A 15,934-nucleotide genomic window follows, 5' to 3' on the forward strand; every position below is an offset into this window, starting at 1 on the left:
ATAAAGTGTCTGTTTCCATTGTTTCTCCATCTATTTGCCATGAAGTGATGGGACCAGATGCCATGATCTTAGTTTTCTGAATTTTGAGTTTTAAGCCAACTTTTTCACTCTCCTCTTTCATTTTCCTCAAGAGGCTCTTGAGTTCTTCTTTGCTTTCTGCCATAAGGGTGGTGTCATCTGCATATCTGAGATTATTGGTATTTCTCCAAGCAATTTTGATTCCAGCTCACACACACTGAGAAAAAAACAGTGTGAAGACACAGGGAGAAAGCTCCATCTGCAAGCCAAGGGGAGAGGCCTCAGAAGAAACCAGACCCACCAACTGTTTGATTTTGGACTGCAAGACATCAGGACTGAGCAAATAAATTTCTGTTGTCCTTGTCCCCACCTCCATCTGTCTTGTGTTTTGGCAGCCCTAGCTCACTAATATAGGGAGATGTAGAGTTTGGGTTCCCAGGTGACGCAGTGGTAAAGAATTCACCTGCCAATGCAGGAGACATAAGAGATACAGGTTTGATCCCTGGTTTGGGAAGATCCCCTGGAGAAGGAAATTGCAACCCACTCCAGTATTCTTCCCGGAAAATTCCGTGGACAGAGGAGCCTGGCAGGCTACAGTCTAGGGGGTCGCAAAGAGTAGGACATGACTGAGCAACTGAACATATGTATGTACATAGAGTTTGGATTCCTTTACCATCTGAGAAAATGTAACCACATCAGTTGATCATTCTTAATGTAAAAATGAAGCCAGGATATGTCTGCTAAGAAAACTCTGAGTCTATCTCCACTTTATTTATATATTAAATACTTTTGTAGTGCTTACCATGGGAGACGATAGCACCACTCTTGTCCACTCCTGGACTTTGCTGAAACTTCTTTACCTCCTAGCGTGTCCAGATCTGCATAAACTATATTGGAGTCATTTTAAAAATACAGTATGTTTCAAATGACAATGCCACATTTTTTTATGAAGTTTGGTTATGGAGTCTGCAGACAGTGTTTTCATTATGTTTAGTAGGAATTAAACCTGCATCTGAGCACAAAGGTGAAGTCAATGATTTTATTCCTTTTATTAACTGTGAAATTTAGGCCAGTCATCCTATCTGGTTAATTCTCTTTAGTATTTCGAGTATCTCAGGTTGATTCTAATGTTTGGCACTTTTAATTAAAAATGATTTTCTCAAATCCTCCTAGGCACATGATGTTGACAAGAGAATCTCCGTGGCATCAAGTTGTGTGTTTCTGTGAATAATATGTTGATATCAGATTCTACTGAAAATGTCGCAGAAGACCAAAAACAGATCTGACATTGTCTTGTGAACCTGTGTGTAGCTGTTGACTTAGAATAATCTGTGCTGATTTGTAAAGTCTGCTTTAGAGAAACCATGACAGGTAAGGTACTGAAGCTGCTGTCAACAGCAGGGTATTCATTAAATGTTTTCCTCCCATCATTTTCCTGGTCATTGTTCTCAGGAATAATATGAGTAATTGGGAGCTGGGAAATCTCACGGGAACGAATCCTAGTATCCTCATTTCCTTATTGTATGACTCTGGTGACATCAATCATAGTAAGCACCAGTTGATTCACCTGTAAAATAGGGATGAATTCTGTCTTCCAAGCTTACCTTACAGGTGTTTGTGGAAATTAAATGATGAATGTCTCTGTGGTGCTTTTTATTTCTATTTATTTATTTTTGTGTGGTGGTACTTTTTCAAACATGCCGTATACATTTAAATCTCATCATTATTACTGCATTCGCTACTAAATGGATTAACTTCATGACCCATTTGTTGTCTCACATTTTAAACGAAGTAGCACCTGGGCTCCTTGCAGGGATAAAAGTCATAGTAAACGAGGATCTCTTGTTTGATCTGGGTTCCCAGAAGGACTTGGTGTTCCATCATATTTTAGGGAGCTGAAGCTTGGTGTTGATTTTAATTTTAAATCTTACATTAGGTAGTGCTTTTTTCCTACTTATTTCCCCAAGATTTACATTTTTATAGCCAGTTTACTCTTTTACAAGATGTAAATGCTGCTTCAGATGGATATCTTCCAGAACCTCATGTCAAGTTCATGCAGTGTGTGAAAATGTGTTGTCTCACAGGGTGGGAAGAATAGCTCCTTCCCTCTGGCTGCCTTTCTGAAAGCTTGTCCAGTTTCTAGGGTTCTGATTCCAGCTGTGCTGTGGAACATGTTTTCTGAATAGAAGAACTGATGAACAGAAACCTCTATCACTCTCTAGTAGCAAAGTGCATTAAAAGAACCCAAGCAGGTAGCTTTTCCTTCCTGTATTGAAACATCAGTGAATGTCCAATAATTCTCACATAGTTCCAATAAAACGCTGCTTTTCCATGCAAATTATAGTCTGGAGATTGGGCCACACCAGCCAGAGTGTTCGCCAAGACTATCAGGAATGTGGGTGAACTGGAATGTGGTGTGGGGGGAGGGCATTGGATTATCATTGTTGTTGTTGCTGGAGCTGAAGGATGGGCATCAGCTTGGGGTGGGGGGCTTAAAAGGTGAAAGCTTTTTTATTATGGAAAAATTCCAAATATACACAAAAGAAGAGAGACTGGGACAACAGATCCCCATACATCCCTCACCCAAATTCATGAGCTGGGATGATCGACATTATGTTCCTTTTGCTTTGTCTGTTTCCCTCCTGTTCTCACTCTCTCTCTTTTATTCCAGAATATGGTAAATCAGACTCTAAATATCAATTCTTCTCACTTTCAAATACTTCAGATGTGTTTTTAACTAATAATGACTTTGTCCTGCTGTAGTTTTAAATTTAAAAATGAAAAACTTTTCAATTTGATATATTTTAAACTTAGAGGAAAGTTGCAAGAATAATACAAATAACTCCTGTAATGCTATAACCTTTTACCCAGATATCACTAGCTGTATACATTTTGATTTTTGCTGTATCATTCTTTCTTTCAGTGTAACTTTTTCCTAAGCCCTTTGAAATTGGTGACATGCTATCTTTTAATATTAAATACTTTAGTGAGTATATTCTAAGAAAAAGAACATTTTCATACATGCTGCTGCTGCTAAGTCACGTCAGTCGTGTCCGACTCTGTGTGACCCCATAGACGGCAGCCCACCAGGCTCCCCTGTCCCTGGGATTCTCCAGGCAAGAACACTGGAGTGGGTTGCCATTTCCTTCTCCAATGCATGAAAGTGAAATGTGAAAGTGAAGTCGCTCAGTCGTGTCTGATTCTTAGCGACCCCATGGACTGCAGCCTACCCGGCTCCTCCACCCATGGGAGTTTCCAGGCAAGTGTACTGGAGTGGGTCGCCAGTGCCTTCTCCGATTTTCATACGTAAGTACTGATAAATTACTAAAAGCAGGAAATTGAATATTGACACAATAATGTTATCTAATATACAGTCCATATTCAAATTTTATCAATTGCTGAAACAATGTCCTTTATAAGTATATTTTCCTGACTTAGAATCTCATCTAGGATCATACATGACATTTTACTAGTCATCTTTCTTTAGTGGCCTTAAATCTGGAATAAACAGTTTCTCAGTCTTTCTTGGGCTTTCCTGGTGGCTCAGCGTTTGTAAAAGATCCGTGTGCAATGCAGGAGATTCTGAAGACTCAGGTTTGATCCCTGGGTCAGGAAGATCCCTGGAAGAAGACATGGCAACCCAGTCCAGTATTCTTGACTGGAAAATCCCATAGACAAAAGAGTCTGGTGGGTTGCAGTTCATGGGGTTGCAAAGAGTTGCACACAGCCGAGCAATTGAGTGCACGTGCATGCCCACACCCACACCCACACCCACACTCACAATCTTTCTTGGTCTTTCTTGACCTTGACCCTTTTGAAGAGTTGTTGTTGTTCAGTCACAGGAGTCATGACTCTTTGCGATCCCATGGACTGCAGAACGCCAGGCTTCCGTGTCCTTCACGATCTCCTGGAGTTTGCTCAGGTTCATGTCCATTGAGGCGGTGGACCATCTCCATCTAACCATCTCATCCTCTGCCACTCCCTTCTCCTTTTGCTTTCAGTCTTTCCCAGCATCAGGATCTTTTCCAGGAAATTGGCTCTTCGCAAAAGGTGGCCAAAGTATTGGAGCTTCAGCTTCAGCATTAGTCCTTCCAATGAATACTCAGGGTTGATTTCTTTTAGGATTGATGGCTTTGACCTCCTTGTAGTCCAAGGGATTATCAAGAGTCTTCTCCAACACCACAATTTGAAGGCATCAATTCTTCAGCACTCTTATGGCAGAAAGTGAAGAGGAACTCAAAAGCTTCTTGATGAAAGTGAAAGAGGAGAGTGAAAAAGTTGGCTTAAAGCTCAACATTCAGAAAACTAAGATCATGGCATCTGGTCCCATCACTTCATGGCAAATAGATGGGGAAACAGTGGAAACAGTGTCAAACTTTATTTTTGGGGGCTCCAAAAATCACTGCAGATGGTGATTGCAGCCATGAAATTAAAAGACGCTTACTCCTTGGAATAAAAGTTATGACCAACCTAGATAGCATATTGAAAAGCAGAGACATTACTTTGCCAACAAAGGTCCGTCTAGTCAAGGCTATGGTTTTTCCAGTGGTCATGTGTGGATGTGAGAGTTGGACTGTGAAGAAAGCTGAGTGCCGAAGAATTGATGCTTTTGAAGTGTGGTGTTGGAGAAGACTCTTGAGAGTCCCTTGGACTGCAAGGAGATCCAGCCAGTCCATTCTAAAGGATATCAGCCCTGGGTGTTCTTTGGAAGGAATGATGCTAAAGCTGAAACTCCAGTACTTTGGCCACCTCATGTGAAGAGTTGACTCATTGGAAAAGACTCTGATGCTGGGAGGGATTGGGGGCAGGAGGAGCGGGGGACGACAGAGGATAAGATGGCTGGATGGCATCACCGACTCAATTGACATGAGTCTGAGTGAACTCCGGGAGTTGGTGATGGACAGGGAGGCCTAGCCTGCTGCGATTCATGGGGTTGCAAAGAGTGGGACACGATTGAGTGACTGAACTGAACTGAACTGAACTGAACAGCCTTCTTTATAGTCCTGCTGTCACATCCATACGTGACTACTAGAAAAACCATAGCTTTGACTATATGGACCTTTGTTGGCACAGTGATGTCTCTGCTCTTTAATATGCTGTCTAGGTTTGTCATCGGAGAAGGCAATGGCACCCCACTCCAGTACTCTTGCCTGGAAAATCCCATGGACGGAGGAGCCTGGTGAGCTTCAGTCATGGGGTCGCTAGGAGTCAGACACGACTGAGCGACTTCACTTTCACTTTTCACTTTTATGCACTGGAGAAGGAAATGGCAACCCATTCCAGTGTTCTTGCCTGGAGAATCCCAGGGACGGGGGAGCCTGGTGGGCTGCCGTCTATGGGGTCACACAGAGTCGGACACGACTGAAGCAACTTAGCAGCAGCAGCAGCAGCAGCAGCAGGTTTGTCATAGCTTTTCTTCCAAGGAGCAAGCATCTTTTAATTTCAGGCAGTCACCATCCAAAGTGATTTTGGAGCCCAAGAAAATAAAATCTGTCACTGCTTCCACTTTTTTTTCCCATCCATTTGCCATGAAGTGAGGGGACCAGATGCCATGATCTTCGTTTTTTGAATGTTGAGTTTTAAGCCAGCTTTTTCATTCTCTTCTTTCATCTTCATTAAGAGGCTCTTTAGTTTCTCTTAGCTTTCTGCCATTAAAGTGGTATCATTTGTGTATCTGAGATTGTTGATATTTCTCCAGAAACCTTGATTCTAGCCTGTGATTCATCCAGCCAGCATTTCTCAAGATGTACTCTGTATATAAGTAAAATAAACAGGGTGATAACATACAGCATTGTCATACTCCTTTCCCAATTTTAAGAGAGAGAGAGAGAGAAGTCACTCAGTCATGTCTGACTCTTTGTAGCCCCATGAACTGTTGCCTACCAGACTCCCCCGTCCATGGGATTTTCCAGGCAAGAATACTGGAATGGGTTGCCATTTCCTCCCAATTTTAAACCAGTCAGTTATTCCATGTAAGATTCTAACTGTTGCTTCTTTTGAAGAGTACGGACCAGTGATTTCATGAAATTGCTTCCCTTAAGGTTTACATGATGTTTCCTTACAGCTGGATTCAGGTTATACATGTTTGGCAAGTCAGTCTAGCAGTTCAGTCACTCAGTTGTGTCCAACTCTTTGCGACCCCACGGACTGCAGCACACCAGGCCTCCGTATTCATCACCAACTCCTGGAATTTCCTCAAACTCATGTCCATTGACTCAGTGATGCCATCTAACCATCTCATCCTTTGTTGTCCCCTTTTCCTCCTGCCTTCAATCTTTCCCAGCATCAGGGTCTTTTCAAATTTGGAGTCAGTTCTTCACATCAGGTGGCCAAAGTATTGGAGTTTCAGCTTCAGCATCAGTCCTTCCAATGAATATTCAGGATTGATTTCCCTTAGGATGGACTTGTTGGATCTCCTTGCAGTCCAAGGGACTCTCAAGAGTCTTCTCCAACACCACACTTCAAAAGTAACAATTCTTTGGCACTCAGCTTCATTATAGTCCAACTCTCACATCTAAACATGACCACTGGAAAAACCATAGCTTAGACTAGATGGACCTTTGTTAACAAAGTAATGTCTATGCTTTTTAATATGCTGTCTACATTGGTCATAACCTTTATTCCAAAGAGCAAGTGTCTTTTAATTTCATGGCTGCAATTACCATTTGCAGTGATTTTGGAGCCCCTAGAAATAAAGTTTGACACTGTTTCCACTGTTTCCCCATCTATTTGCCATGAAGTAATGGGACCAGATGCCATGATCTTAGTTTTCTGAATGTTGAGTTTTAAGCCAACTTTCCCACTCTCCTCTTTCACTTTAATCAAGAGGCTCTTTAGTTCCTCTTCACTTTATGCCATAAGGGTAGTGTCATCTGCATATCTGAAGTTATTGATATTTCTCCCAGCAATCTTGATTCCAGCTTGTGCTTCGTCCAGCCCAGCGTTTCTCAAGATGTACCCTGCGTATAAGTTAAGTAAGCAGGGTGACAATATACAGCCTTGATGGACTCCTTTACCGATTTGGAACCAGCCTGTTGTTCCATGTCCAGTTCTAACTGTTGCTTCCTGACCTGCATACAGAGTTCTCAAGAGGCAGGTCAGGTGGTCTGGTATTCCCTTCTCTTTAAGAATTTTCCACAGTTTGTTGTGAGCCACACAGTCAAAGGCTTTGGTGTAGTCAATAAAGCAGAAATAGATGTTTTTCTGGAACTCTCTTGCTTTTTTGATGATCCAGTGGATATTGGCAATTTGATCTCTGGTTCCTCTCCTTTTTCTAAATCCAGCTTGAACATCTGGAAGTTCATGGTTCACATAATGTTGAAGCCTGGCTTGGAGAATTTTAAGCATTACTTTACTAGCGTGTAAGATGAGTGCAATTGTGTGGTAGTTTGAACACTGTTTGGCAAGAGCACCACAGAAGAGATGAGGTGCCCTCAGTCCATGGAATCAGTTGGCAAATGACGTCTGTTTGTTCCAGAGTTAGTGACATTAACTTTGTTCAGTTGATTAAGGTGTTATCTGCTAAGTGAGAGACAGTTTGAGATTATTGTTTACCTGTCTTCTTTCCCAAGACTTTTATTCAGTGGTTTTCACATCCATGGACAGTCTTCTAATGCCATCATTTTAATATATTTATTAGTAGACATTCTATTGTAAGACAAAACTTTCTTGTTTTTCTTTTTTATTTTTTTATTTACTTATTTCTATCCATATGTACTAGCAGATTCTTGTTTTAGCTCATGGATTCTGCTTCATTACTACATTATTTATTTTTATGCTGTGATCTCTTAGATATAGCCAGTGGGAGCCACTCTCACTGTGTCCTGTCTTTTTGCTGCTGCTGCTGCTGCTCCTGCTAAGTCGCTCCAGTCGTGTCCGACTCTATGCGACCCCATAGATGGAAGCCCACCAGGCTCCCCTGTCCCTGGGATTCTCCAGGCAAGAACACTGGAGTGGGTTGCCATTTTCTTCTCCAATGCATGAAAGTGAAAAGTGAAAGGAAAGTCGCTCAGTCGTGTCCGACTCTTAGCAACCCCATGGACTACAGCCTACCAGGCTCCTCCATCCATGGAATTTTCCAGGCAAGAGTACTGGAGTGGGGTGCCATTGCCTTCTCCGGTCCTGTCTTTTTGATGGATCCTAAAAGAAGCTTAGGGCTTCTCCAGTGGCTAAGGAGTAAAGAATCTGCCTGCAATGCAGGAGCAACAGGAGACTCAGGCTCGATACCTGGGTCAGGAAGATCCCCCACAGAGGGCACAGCAACCCACTCCAGTGTTCTTGCCTGGAGAGTCCCATGGTCAGAGAAGCCTGGCAGGTTACGATCCATAGGGTCATGAAGAGTTGGACATGACTGAAGTGGCTTAGGATGTAGGCATGAAAAGCAAGCTTTACAATGTGTTGGTTTCTGCTGTACAACAAAGTGAATTAGCTACATGTATACCTATATCCCCCCCCTCTTTGAACTTCCCTCCCACCCAGCCCCCATTCCATCCCTCCAGGTTATCACAGAGCATCGAGCTAAGCTCCCTATGCTTGACATATCATGAGGTTTTCTATGGCTTTTATTCCTTGCATTGATCCTACAAGTTGTGAACCTTTCTTTACAGGTGAGGAAACCAATGCTTGGAGTGACAAAAGAACTCTAGAAAAACAGAGACCAAATCAATGGCAGTGGCATTATTTGGTGCCAGGTCTGTATTTCCAAAGGTCATACTCTTTCCACTCACTCACTAGAAAGTAGCTGGCCTGCCAATTTCTAACTCAACCTCTTGCAACACCAAAGAGAGAGAGAAAAATTTATAACACAGGCTGTTAAACTGACCCTTTTGTTTTTCTGTTATTCCTACTTTGTTAGAGCAGCAATTGGGAGGCGACAGCCGAAGTTCTAGCAACTATCTGGGACTATGAAGCAACCTTGGCGATAGAAGGCCCCTGGTAGGATCTTAGAGCAAGTGACAGAAGCCTGGGCTTTTGATGACAGCTTGCAATCACTTTACTAGCCCTGAGCTGCTCACTTCTATTTCTACATGCGAAGGAAACTTTTACCCTTTTCCTCCCTTCCTCCCTCCCTCCCTTCTTTCTTTCCTTGCTTCCTTCTTCTCCTCTTTCCTCCTTTCCCTTCTTTTTGTTTGTTATTGTTATTTTGAGTTTTTCTATCATATGAAAAAAAGAAATTCTAATTACAGTTTCCAAAATTATGCTTGGCTTCCTCTGGGCACATGTAAATGTCTGGGAAAGCCTGCAAAGCTCTGGTTGGGTGTGATTTAACTGACAAATTAAAAAGGTTTCATGGAAACACACACAGTTGAATATCTTGGGCCTTTATATCCTTTGACATCCTTTTGAGCTAAAGCACCTTTAGCAGTTAAAATACATTAACATAGTGTCCCCCCCCACCCCCGTCTCACTGTTTAATTCAAAGAAGGATGCATTTGGAAGAAATTAGGGTCTTGCTCCACTAAGGCTAGTCCTATTGAGTCCATTAGAGACTGAGTAACATTTAAGATCACGCTACATGATTTGGAATGGGTATGATGCTTGTGTGATAAAAATTATGACATCAAACAAAACTTAAAATTTACTCCAGGTGGGATTTCCCCACCCCACTCCCTATTTTAATTTTAACATCAAGCACAAAAGTAACACTACATATTTCTCCTCTCCTGATATGCTGAACTTTGGGCAAAATGGAAGATGAATTAGGAAGACATACTTTTGTACTTGAGTACTACCCAGATTGGTGGAAATGAATTTTCCATTTAAATTCAGTTCATTTCAAAGCAGCCAAATATCATGGTCTCCTGGTTACTATATTTTAAGTCATTTTTAATTTAGCAAAAGATACTGTTTTGATGAAAATATTTTATGTATCTCCTTTGTTGACTGAAAGAGTTAAAAATGGACAAAACCACCCCAAACCTTGAACTTCCCAAAAGTCTTATAGAGAAAACTCTGGTAAAACAAGTGGAAATTTGAACAATCATCTTAATAATTTACCCCAAAATGTTGAGAACGTTTATTCTGCCCTTAAATCTTGTTTGTCTGGCCCCATTACAGATAAGATTGACCTGGATTTTGTAGACAAAAACCTGAAAGCTTCCCTTAACTTTGTGAGAACTTTGTCTAAGTACCAAGTCGTCACTATGGGTGACTATTTGTTGAAAAGACACCATCACATGGCATTGCATTATCTTTGGAGTTACAAATTTGTTCCTCTGGGACTTAAAAGGAGATTAGAATGGACTCATAAGATCATACAATTTCAACATTTGCGAGGAGCTTAGATATGACCTACTTCAATCCTCTTCCGCTTCCAATCATTTTAAAGATAAGGAAACTGAGACCCAGAGATTTTTTTCAAAGTTTCACAGTTTGTATATAAATCCACTGTTAAAGTCATGATGTCTCACACTTTTTGTTTATTTTCTAAAATGACCCAGTGGAGGAAAAGAAGCTTTTGCCCATCAGTTTGAATTTGGTCATAATTATATTTGGTATCATGATTTTCTTCCATAAAATTTTATGGAATAAGAGAATTATAACATCAAAACCTTCTAAGAATGAATTCACTTGATCTTGTTTAAAGTTATTGACACTATATACCTACCAGAGACATGGGTAAGTGAGAGGACTTTATCATAAGTGATAGCAACATCTTAAGCCATGTATAAAAACAAAGATAGCAAACTGCATATTGATTCTAAAGCAAATCAAGTGAAGTGTCTTCTATGGACATATAGTCAGGTAATAAACTCAAGAAAATAATGTATGTTCCCTCCTGTTTTCAACAGGACTAGAAAATCTCCTTTAAACTTTGCATGTAATATGGAAATATGGTTTCTGAAGTAAACATTACAACATATTTTCATGAGTGTTTATTAAGAAGTCCCAAATGTTTGTTTTTCTTAAAAAATGGCTGACATGTCTATAGGTTTAAATCTTTTATTTGTTACTGATTAACTTAACTGCTGTGCCTGAAAAACCTTCATAATAAATAAGCTAACCAGTGAGTGCTTCACAATCAAACTAACTTTGCTTAAAAGACGATCGCTAAAACCTGATTTACGCGCTAATGAATTTTGCAATCAGCACGTGGTGGTGTACAAGTTCCAACATGAATCTAAAATGTACAAATCCAAAGACACTGAAGTTATTAAAAATCACACCACAATGCAGCTACTTTTAATTAAAAAGAAATATATCACATTCATATTTAGCAGCGACATTATGGCATATGAGAAGGATAACTCAGAGTTACTTTTTGAACATATCCTAACACAACATAGCTATTGTTGCTTTGAAAGTTAACAATTCCTTTTCGAGATCAAATTACTTACTACACGGACGCAAATCAAGAGGGGAAAAAAAAAAAAACCCAAATAAGAATAAGAAATTATATATATACATGTAAATGATGTAAATTTTTTTACAAGGTGATTGATGATGGTGTGTCAGTAAAAAAAGTTGCTTGTAGATCTTTTTTTTTTTCCCCTCCAATCAGACCAAATTCTTCTTAGAAAACCTGTATAAATCACTGGCTTCTGCCTCTGTTTCAATTAATTAAATTGCTGACAGTGAAATTGTTAACAAAGTAGCTTTAATATAAAAAATGATTTCCAGATCTTTGTATGTGAAACTTAAAAAAAAAAACCTTGAAGAACTTAAGTTTTAAACATCTGCATGGACAGATGTCAGAATGCAGTGTTGCACCGTTATGCTGTGTAAGTATCCGACACTGTGTTATTACTCTTCAGTTAAATATTCACAGTGAGAGTTTATGATCTTTGTAAAAGAAAACTTCCACAAGAGAATAACCTCATCTCGCACAACATAATAAGCACTTTAAATGAATGAATCCCAAAGTAAACAATGAAAAATAATTTTCTGTGCTACTTTTTACATCTTATTTCAGTTACCTAGGATTTTTCTATTGATATTTTAAAAATCATTCAATGGCATGCAGTGGTTGTGATTTTATTAAAAATTATAGTATTCATTTTGAGTATTTCTCTGGAAAGAGAATTTTCAGTGAAAAGCTTATATGTAAATGGTGGAGAAATTACATCTGGGGAAAAAATATGGTCCTGTTGAATCCTACTTGTTGTAGAATATATATTATAGTACAACAAGCAGTATTTTTCAAGACATAAAAGATGAAAACTATCATAATATTATAAATGCAGCAGTAATTTAGTAAGTAGGACTTTATTTTTAAAGGAATACTGAGACCCATAGACTGAGATGCTGGGATGTTATTTCATTCTCTGTTCTCCTCTACTCCACATCCTGCAACTTAGATTCAGTTACTGTGCTTGATGAATATGTTCACAGTAGAATTATAACTGCCTGAAAAAAAAACTTTTTAATGGTTTTAAAGTGATTAAGGAAGAAAAACCGATCTTATCTCCTTAGAATTTACTGGCCTCCTCTGCACTAAATACATCACACAAACAACCACAATTTCCTTATATGCTGGGAGAAATTCTTTAACAAAACACTGTAATTCTGTGTCAAAGAGACTAACAATAGCATGAGCATCTCACTGTTTACTTAATGAGATGTGAATGGAAGTGTGAAGGTGAAAAGACAGATTCTAGGTTAGAGGATGGTAAGGTGAGACTGCTTTTTAGCACAAGGAAAAAACCCTTGGAAACACTGTGTCTGAAAATAATGCAAGTCTTTCCTTCCTTCTTCTCTTTCTTTACTTGAGGAATCCTCCCTGTTTGTCTTAAAAAATTCTAATGTGGATTAATCTGCTCTCAAAACCATCATAGTGATGTTTATAAATTGAAGTGGCTTGGCTTTGGAAAACATTAGCTGATATTTTCACTTCCTTTGTAGCAATGTTTAGTGATACCCGGGTCTGCAGGTCACATGGCATAGTCTACCTACTATCAATATAACCACCATTGTTTTCATCATTAAAGGAAACTGAAGGAAATTGGTGATGAGTTGTCAAGAAATCTTAGGGACAACCACCTGTCATTGCCCTATTTGTCCTTGTAAATCCTTTGTGCCTACTCATGAAGGTCAAATGAGATTATGTCTAGGAACCCACTGTAAACTGTGAAGCACAAACGTGAGAACTGGTGATGCCAGTGAGGGTTAGGGTGTTGCTAGACAATATTATTCATTTTTAGACCAGAAATCTGGTAGTAGCCTTACATTTTCTGATTATACAGTCTTGAGTAACATGATTTATACTGATATAAACTACATTTAGCCATTCACTGGGATTCTAAAGCATTTTCTTATGATTCCTCTTTCACTATTGTCTAGAATCATTTAGCTACTGCAAGAAAAATGATTTTTTTTTTTACCTTATGAACTTTCCAATCTACACTTAGCAGATTAGTTTGAAAATTGCCCCATCTCTTTTTTCCCTTCCCTGATATGTAGCTCTCACAGAAAGAAGATGCTAATTTGATACAGAAGCTGCTTAAAATTAGCCGAAATAAACCCTGCTCCAATCTTGTGTACATTAAACAATTCTCCCTGATCAAATGGGAGTGGGGCTGACAAGAAGAAGAAGAGAGGAAGTTTGGAGATGGGTTTCTCCCCTAGCCTCATTTCCAACCAGGTAAAATGGAGTTTGAAAGGCCCAAATTCTCTGCAGATTTGCACAGCACAGTAATAGCCTTTATGCCTGGAAATTTATGGGCCATGGACAGTTTATAAGAAACGATGTAGTTCATCAGAGAGCCAGACTGATGGTGCACGTGGGAGCATTCTGCACAGGAAGTTGGGTTTTGGAATAATACTTACTTTGATAGAGTTGTTTTGTTAGCTAAGTAAAACAGTAGGGAAGCCAATGGCCACTTAGGCTTCAAACATAAATATATATTTATAAGTCACCCAGCTGCCTAATTGAGAGCCATAGTGTTTTCACTAAGTATATCTTCACCAGAAAGCAGTAAAAACAACAACATCATCAACAAAACCCCAGCCTCCACATAGATTCATTTAATCAGTCTTTGATAGTTTGGAGACAATTAAATGCTGTCTGAATGCTTCTTTCTTAAAGTCAAAGGGTGGGAGGTTGGGTAGAAAGATGCTTTTTTTTTTTCTTGGTGGGGGGATGTTCTTGTGTATTTAAGGTACAAAGACATAAGTTAAACCTTACATTATACTCCGGGTCGCTCAGGGCTATTATCAGAGATTTGAAATTGTGGCTCTAAGGACTTCAGATGAGCAGAGTTGGGGGGCTCAGAGGAGCAAGGGCTGGGCGTACAATTGTCTGGTGCTTTCAGGTTTCACAGAAGAAGGTTAAGCAGGAGGTGGCTTGTTAAATTTGAGCAGAGAACTGGAAAATAAGATTTCACACTCCTGAGATGAGGAAAGCTGGCGAGTTTGGAATTTGTCTGGGAGCTTTGAAAAAGGTCGGGTGAGCTATAGTGTTTCTCAAATTGTATTTCAGTGCTTCTGAAACGAGAAAAAGTAGGTGTCATAAAGGGCCCACAGACACATGTGGTCAAGTCAAGCGTCCTAGGTAAATGGGCATTTTCAAACTCAAAGGCTGATTTGGCATGTGGAGGGCATGTGGAAAGCAAATGCACAGCCTCTCCTTCTGCTTGGCTGGACTGCCTGGAATTCAGGTCGCACTAACGATGTTTTGCTACTGTGTCTTCCTTTCAGTCTTCTCTTTCTATTCTCAAACTCCTTTCTCCTCTTTAAGGCTGTGGCTTTCATGAGGTCTTTCTTTTGCTTTGAGGCCTTGAGCGGGACTTGGATTGCAAGTGGCCGCAGGGGAATCCAAGATGTGGGTTCTAGCCTGAGATCTGCTTCTTGGTGTGACCTGACCACAGGATACTTGCCTTTCTTCCTGGAGAGAGCAGGGTCGGGTCTCTGAGGTCTCATCTAGAGCTGGCATTATATGATCTTAGACTTGGCTTTTTTTTTTTTTTTTTCTTATTGAAGTATAGTTGGTTTACAATGTTGTGTTAGTTTCAGGTGTGATTCAATTACATGTATATATTCTTCAGATTCTTTTCCCTTATATGTTATTACAAAATGCTGAGTATAGTTCCCTCTGCTATACAGTAGGTCCTTGTTGTTTATGTATTTCATGTATATAACCCGCCCCTTTCCTTTTTGGTAACCATAAGTCTGTTTTCCATGTCTGTGGGTCTATTTCTGTCTTGTTTTCTTATTTGTTACAAATAAGCTCACTTGTATCTTTTTTGTTTTTAAGATTTTACTTATAAGTGATATCATATGATATTTTAGATTGGGTCAGAAAATGTACTTGAATTCTCCCCTCTTCTGGGCCAGGTGTGACTCTGTCAACTGCTTTTTAGGAAAATTATTCATTACTGTTATTTGACCAGCTCTTTGTATCTAATTCTCTTTTCCAATTGTTTTTCTATATATTATTTTTTTACTTCCAGTTTTACTTCTGTTCTCTTTTCCCTTTGGTTTCTTTTGCGAGACGAATTTTACTTTCATATGATTATATAATATAATATGCTGCCTTTCGAGTACTTATTTTCCCCTTTTCCTTGAGGTTTGATCTTTTCTTGCCTGATATAACGTGAGATACATTTTAGGCCCTTTATAAATATTTCTTGATTGATTGGTTTAATAAGACTCCTCGTGTTTCTGACCTCCCATCTTCTCGTTTTGGCTTTGGTTTCTACGCCAGCTCCTGTGTTTTTGGAATTGTAGTTAAAGCCATCCTTCACCTCTTATAACATGAACAGTGGATCAGGCGGATTGCAACTATGCAACCTCTAGCCTTAAATCCTCAATTCTTAGGGGGCTGACTTAAAGGATGACTCAGTCTCATTTCCCTTGCTCCCATCCAAAATGAACAGGAAACATAAAAGGTATTCAATATATTGGATAGCAGTCAAACTTCTAATAGTTCGGCTGTGCTAGAAAAATGAAACCTTTTTGTGTCAGAAACTCCCAAACACTT

At 39.6% G+C, this 15,934-nt stretch overlaps 1 protein-coding gene across 4 annotated transcripts in view; it reads left to right on the forward strand.

Moving 5' to 3' along the window:
• Positions 1 to 15,934, forward strand: part of MEIS1 (Meis homeobox 1) — a 188,059-nt gene that overhangs the window by 163,434 nt on the left and 8,691 nt on the right. For 2 of the 4 annotated variants that reach the window (XR_009496297.1, XR_009496300.1), the window contains 2 exons: positions 1,192 to 8,708; positions 8,873 to 9,317. The gene's annotated coding sequence lies outside the window, so the exon portion shown is untranslated. Of the gene's footprint in view, positions 1 to 1,191; positions 8,709 to 8,872; positions 9,318 to 15,934 lie in introns of those variants that run through there. The other 2 variants (XR_009496299.1, XR_009496298.1) reach the window with 2 other exon arrangements.

This window comes from Bos taurus, chromosome 11, assembly GCF_002263795.3.
Source record: "Bos taurus isolate L1 Dominette 01449 registration number 42190680 breed Hereford chromosome 11, ARS-UCD2.0, whole genome shotgun sequence".
NCBI classification, from domain to species: Eukaryota; Metazoa; Chordata; class Mammalia; order Artiodactyla; family Bovidae; genus Bos; species Bos taurus.